Genomic DNA, 7,262 nt, shown 5'->3' with positions numbered 1-7,262 from the left:
TGCCTGACAAAACCCCAACCATAGCTAAATATAATTCTCTGCCTATTTCACATCTGCACCTAAGTAGCTAAACTTGAATACAAAAACACATAAAGGTGCTAACAGGATCTCATTATAAATGCATGAGTCCAAAGGGAATTATACCCTATTTCCCTAATGCATTTGTTCTCCTTACTTAGATAACTATTTCTTCTCTCTTCACAAGGTATGAATACTTCCTTCTCTTTTTTACTTTCAGATCATGACCTTTCTTATTTCCTGATGAAATAAAATATAACTGATAAAAGATTCCACTTTTACCACCACATTTACGGATCTAACCACTCTACTTTCATCTGGATCTATATCCTTTCCCTTCCCGCCTACTGCTCTCAAAGAATGGTTACTGATGCTATCCAAGGCTAACCCTTACACTTGTGAACCAGATCCCATTCTCTCTTGCCTATTCAAAGACATAACTTCTCTTTCCTCTTTCTTGAGTTTCCCTCTCTCATGGATACTTCTCATCAGCACGTGAATAGGCTGTACTATTTCTTACTCCAAACAAAACTCCTTCAACTTCATATACTTCCACAGCTTCTTCTCCATTTCTTTGCCCCTCTCTACATTAAAATACTCAAAAAAAGCTATTTATACACTGTCTCATTTCCTCTTGTCCTTTCTCGAATCCACTCTAATCAATCTTTTACCCAAACGACTAACAAAACAAAATAGCTTTAGTGACATTCTGTCATGGCTTCTACTTTGCCAGTTCCAATGGTCAATTCACAACCTTTATTGTACTGACTAGTTAACAACATCTGACACAATTGTTCACTCTCTCTTAGTTCAAACATTTTCTTCACTTGGCTTCCAGGACAACACGTTTTCTTGGTTTTCTTCTGATCACATAACTGCTCTTTTTCAGTTTCTCTTGCTATATCCTCCTCCTCTTCTAGATTCCACCAACTGGAAAGCTCCAGGGCTTGGCCTTCGGATCTCCTCTCTGCTCCTTTACCCAGTCCCTCATTATTACATCAAGACTTATGGCTGCAAATACCATCTATATGTTGATAGCTACCACATTTATAATCTAATATAGGTGTCTCACAAGAGTTCTAGTCTCTTATCAAGCTGTCTAAGTGATATTTCCCTTGGGATGTCTAATAGGCACTTTAAAAGTTAATGTGCCTAAATCCAAACTCCTGATTTTTGCCAATGCTCTTCTTGTTCAGTCTTTCTTAAATCAGTTAGTGGTAATTCCATCATTTTAATTGATCAGACTCTAAACCTTGAAATCAGCTTTAACAATCTCTGATGTTCTTCCCACAGATATCCATGTTTCACTCCCTTGCTACAGATTGCTGCTCAACTTTCATGTAAGAAGAGAAGGCTTTTACTTTTTCCCTAGAATTTCTCCCTCATTCACTACGTCCATTACCTCATTTCATTTTCTATAAAACACTTACTACTACCTGATATATTACATATGTTTAATTATTTATTTTCTTTGTCTCTCCCTTAGCATGTAAGATGTAATCAGACAAAGATAGGAGCTATGTCTTTTTAGTTCAGTGCCTAACATATAGCAGGTCCTTAAAAAAATGTTTGTTGAACAAAGAAATCTATTTAAATGAAGGCAGAATTACTTTTACTTTGGAAGTTTGTAAAAAAACTTTTTTTAAACTAATTTTCCCTCAGTTATACTTTGATGACCCTAAGGATTGTTAGTGTTTGTTCTGTTGAGAGCAAGGATTTTTTTCACTCATCTTACTCTTGAATTATTAATAAGTTTCTATATTTTCTTTTTGAATTACATTCTACAGGAAGGCAGATATCTGGTTAATAAAGGCAAGACAGAAATATCCTAGGATAGAATTATCCCTTAACTCTTTCAAAATGAGAGACTACATTAATTTACATACTGTGTGAATATGAAAAGGCCTAGAGGTGGTAAGAAGATAATTAAAACCTAGATCTGACAGGCTTGTAGAGGAACTAAACAATTCTTGTTAAATTACTATATCATTGTAGTCTGGAGGGGTTAAAGATTTGATATGATTATTAATATACACACATTTGATTTGTTTAAGCAATTACATTGTTTAATCGATGAAAAGCAATATGTTTGCTATAAAAAGTTCATCTAGCAGCCTTCTAGATTTAACTGTCATAGAAGAGTCTATGATAAGAAAGATTAAGGCAAGCATGTCTGAATTAATATATGAAAAGAATCCCACAAGAAACACATGTACAAAGGAATTAGCTCTCGATATCATCTAAACTTATGTGCAAAAATTAATCATTTAAGTTTATATATTTTTACAAAATTTTTACAGCCATTTTGTTCTTTTGAGTATCAATATTACTGTGGACACTATTCATCAATTATATTTTGTCTCCTATCTTCAATACTTTAAAAAATTGTTTTCTTTTGGCTTTATATATAAGAAGTATTTTAGGATGTGCATAAACCACTGGTCCTAAATTCACTATTCAAAGAATAACAGTGTTGCAAACAATTTTGGTGGGGAGTTAAAATAATTATATTCCTTTTCTGTTGGTATTAGCAAAGTGCTCCTGAAACAGTTTAATGGGCAGAGGTGCTACCTCTAAATGTCTTTGCAAAGAATACTCAAGGTGAGGCCATTTAGATTTAGAGTTAACATGAACATATTTGCATTGATTTTCACGTATGTAAAAGATAAATATTGTCTAAGAATTTATTTTAATGTTGATGAATATATATTTGTTTTAAATGAGATAAAATGTTTAATGTAATTAAACAGGTAGAAGAAAATATGTTCTAATTTTCTATCAGATATAGGAAGAGAAAAGACAATATGAAACATTCATATAAACAGAAATTAAAAATTCTGAATTTTCAATTCTGATTTATTCCTAACTGTATAATGCTGATGTCTTTTCCTTGCAGTGTTTCTAGATTTCTTTTGAGCAACAGTTTCACTCAGTAGTCAATTTATATAAAAGATTATGTAAAATGTGACCAATTAAAATCAGGCCAAATGTTAATGCTGGGTAATATAAATAAATTTAAAAATAAATATAATTTAATTTATAAATTTAATAATGTAAATAATATAATTTAAAAATAAATATAAATATTATGTCTGGAAGGCATTATAGTGTGATTTACTTGCTAATAGAAGTAAACTGTGAAAAGGAAAAACAGCTATAAAAGTAATGAATGTTTTACTGAAAACATAAGGTGTTTTCTCTTCCCATTCTCATACCATAGAAACAAGCTGACTCTCAATGAGAAGGAATCACATTCCACTTTAGACTGATGAAAGGCACAATTCTTTATGCAGCACACAATCAAGCTGTGGAATTCAATTCTGCAATATATCATTGTGGTAAATAGTTTAGCAAAATCCAGGAAAGCATTAAATGTTGCTATGAATAAGAATGACATTTAGAGCCATGCTTAGTAGGTCACAAAGTTTAAAGGGCTCTCAGCCCTCTAGCAATGGGGCATAAGAGAATTTGTGTGAAGGTCAGAAAGTAATGTTCTCTCCTCTGACATTATTGCATATCACTCATGCATTATGGGATGTTTATGTGGCTCTTGCTCAAAGCTGGGAATGAAGGATATCTACCTGCACGTAAAGAAAATAAAAAGTACTTAATTTTCTTCAAAATATAAATATTATTTAATGCAAATTATCAATTATATTATCAATGACTGTAGTAATTCTGCAAAATATAATCAAAGGAAAGTAAAAAAAATATTCTCCCTGCAGAGGAGTAAAGGAGTAGGAAAATTTGGCAGATGTGGGAAATAGGGAAGGCAAAAATGGCTAAAAACAACAATATACTTTGGATGTTAAAATATTTCCTTCTAAAACATAGCAAATTTCAAAAAATAACCTAGACTTTCTTATTTAACTACATAAGTAATTAGTATCTAGATCTGTTAAATTAGAGGTTTGGACTGCTCAGTGCTTAAATTTGTTCCTCCTGTGCACTGAGACATACAAAAGAATAGTCTTAACAACATTATTTATAAAACGCAAACTATAGCTAACCCAAATTTCACATCGAGTCATGTGAAAAAAATTTTTTATATACTATTATAAAGAAAACTATACAGCAATGAAAATGGATAGAGTTGCATGCAGTAAACATGGACACTTCTCAAAAATATAATGTAAAACCAAAGATCCCTTACAATAACATCTTTATAAAAAGAAAACACAAAATTAAACTTAAGTATTTAAGAATGGTTACTTATGTGGTAAAACTATGCAGGAAAGTAAGCAGATGATTACTATAAATGACACGAGCATAGCTGTTTTTGTGACACAGGATGATTGTAACAAGAAGGTGGCAAAAGAGAGACTTCTATACCGCTGCAATGGTTTTTTTTTTTTTTTTTTTTTTTGCGGTACGCGGGCCTCTCACTGTTGTGGCCTCTCCCGTTGCGAAACACAGGCTCCGGACGCGCAGCCTCAGTGGCCATGGCTCACGGGCCCAGCCGCTCCGCGGCATGTGGGATCTTCCTGGACCGGGGCACGAACCCGTGTCCCCTGCATTGGCAGGCGGATTCTCAACCACTGAGCCGCCAGGGAAGCCCTGCAATATTGTATTTTTGATCTATGTCAGTATTTACAAAGTATCAACTTTATGATGAATCATTGATTTCTACTTCTTCATTCTTCTCTCTCTCTCTCACTCTCTTTCTCTCTCTCTCTCTCTCTCTCTATATATATATATATATACATATATATACACACATACATATATTTCAGAATAAAATTTCAAATACGGTAAAATAAAATAAATGGATAAGAAGACATTGTGTGAATACAGAAGAATGTGCTTGATAAACATAAGTTATTTATTTTCTAATGTGCAATATTAGATAAAATATAGTTCCTTCTTTTTAGAAACTGATTTTTCCTGTTATGTCAAGGCAATAGTTACCAAATGAAAGTTGCTTGAAAATTTGTTTGAGCTTTATATAATAAATATGATCATCTCAGCATTTCATAAACTATAGCATGAGAGATTAATCTGCATGAAACAAAAATGTCACGCTATAGATATCAGATCAAGACAATGAGTAGATTTAAAGCAAGTATCTCTGGAACATGTTCTAAAAACACTATCTTCAAAAGGAAGAGTTTATAACATAAAGAATCTTTCTAGAAAGTATAAATCAAGATAAATGTTCACAAAAGGAAAGAGTGCAGAGTTTTATTTGTTCAGACTACCCTGCAGGAAATTTAATTTAATTTTATTTAGCATTGTGAGAATTACAGGACATAATTTGTCAGCAGCAAAAACTACAGGGCTCTAAAAATCACTTCTAGAGTGTATGGAAATCTAAAAGTTCTAAGGATTTTCGACCAGGTACTTAACTAAATGATGAAGAAGTATGTTGTCTCATGGGAGAAACATCAATCATGGAAAGTTCATTGCTCTTTGGGAAACCTAATGAGTCACTGATTCTAACCTGATAACTATCCAGGTTAGAGTGCTCTGGAAACTTAACATGGTATTTGTTTATTATTTTCTTAGTATCTTAGACAGCAGTTGATTGAAATCAGTGAAACAACCTTTCTTTCTCCACTCCCCTTACTCTCAAATTCACACCCTTCCTCACAAATGCCAGTTATTTTTGAATAAAGGAAAATTTATGCAAACTACAGATATAGAAATGACATTATTATAATATTATCTATTTAAGATATGCACTCTCTAACTTTGTATTGATAGAGTTTTAAGAGTTGAGTCAATATAACACCAAATTTCAACAGATTCAATTTGTGATGGTTATTCACACTCATTCCCCGCCCCCCCCACCACCAAAACAAATTTCCATCCCTCTCTGTCAAGCTGATGCCTGCAGACTTCATCACCTGGGCTACCTGCACTCTGGTGGAGTTTGGCTAATTGTAGCCACCAGGAAGAAATTGCAGTGCAAGAGGAGAGAGGTTTATTTTCTTTCTACTGCTCATTCCTGCCTTTTTGCTACCTTACTCTTTTTTAAAAAAATATCTTTATTGGAGTATAATTGCTTTACAATGCTGTTACTTTCTGCTGTACAACAAAATCAGCTATATGTATACATATATCCCCCATCCTCTCCTTCTTAAGCCCCCCTCCCACCCTCCCTATCCCACCCCTCTAGGTCGTCACAAAGCACCAAGCTGATCTCCCTGTGCTATGCAGCAGCTTCCCACTAGCCATCCATTTTACATTTGGTAGTGTATATATGTCCATGCCACTCTCTCACTTCGTCCCAGCTTCCCCTCCCCCGCCCCCCATGTCCTCAAGTCCATTCTCTACGTCTGCGACTTTATTCCTGTCCTACCACTAAGTTAATCAGTACTGTCTTTTTAGATTCCATATATGTGCGTTAGCATCCTGCTACCTTACTCTTAACCAATATGGAGAATGGTGTCATGGAAAATTCCTTATGACTAGACAACAGAAGAGGAAAAATATGTAGGTCTGATTTAAAGATAGGTCTGCAAGAAATGCTGGCACCAGATGGAAGTAAAGGTTGCTGTATTTGCTGAGGGTCAATATGGATTAAGAATCTCAAGTGTGTGCATATCCTTGGTATCCAGTAATGATTTTTATCTCATTTTTTGAGTCATTTTTCTAAATTGTAAAAGTATAAGAAAGTACAAAAAGTCCATTTTCTTACCATACAAAATTAACCACTAATTACAATTTCTTATATTCTCTTTGTCTATTTTTGAATGTAATAAGACAATCAATTTATAGAAATTGTTCTATCCATTCATGTCCTGCCCACTTCTCTCCTCATATCCCCAGTGATACTTGCTTATTCATTCATTTAAAAAATGTACAGAGTCACTGTCAGGCTCTGTCTTTGGTGCTAGAGACATGGAAATAAACATCATAAAACATCTGCTCTCATGAAGCTTATACTCTAGCAGCAGTCTGGGGGGAGGTTTGGATAGAGAAAATAAAAATACAAAAAAATAAAAGATATAAAAAGTCATTGCGATAATTGCTATAGAGAGGATACAGCAAGTGATAAGGAGATTTGGAGGGATTTCATTATTACTTTTTAACTTTATTGAGGAATAACTGACAAATATAATTGTATATATTTAAGGTATAAAATGTGATGATTTGATATGCATATACACTGTAGAATGATTACAAAGATCAAGATAATTAACACATCCATCACCTCACATAATTAACACAGTTAACTATTTCTGTGCCATGGGAATGCTTACGATCTACTGTGAGTGACTTTTAAGTGTCTAATACAGTAT

The sequence above is a fragment of the Kogia breviceps genome, chromosome X (assembly GCF_026419965.1).
Source record: "Kogia breviceps isolate mKogBre1 chromosome X, mKogBre1 haplotype 1, whole genome shotgun sequence".
Lineage (NCBI taxonomy): Eukaryota > Metazoa > Chordata > Mammalia > Artiodactyla > Physeteridae > Kogia > Kogia breviceps.
This window is presented reverse-complemented; position numbering follows the sequence as displayed.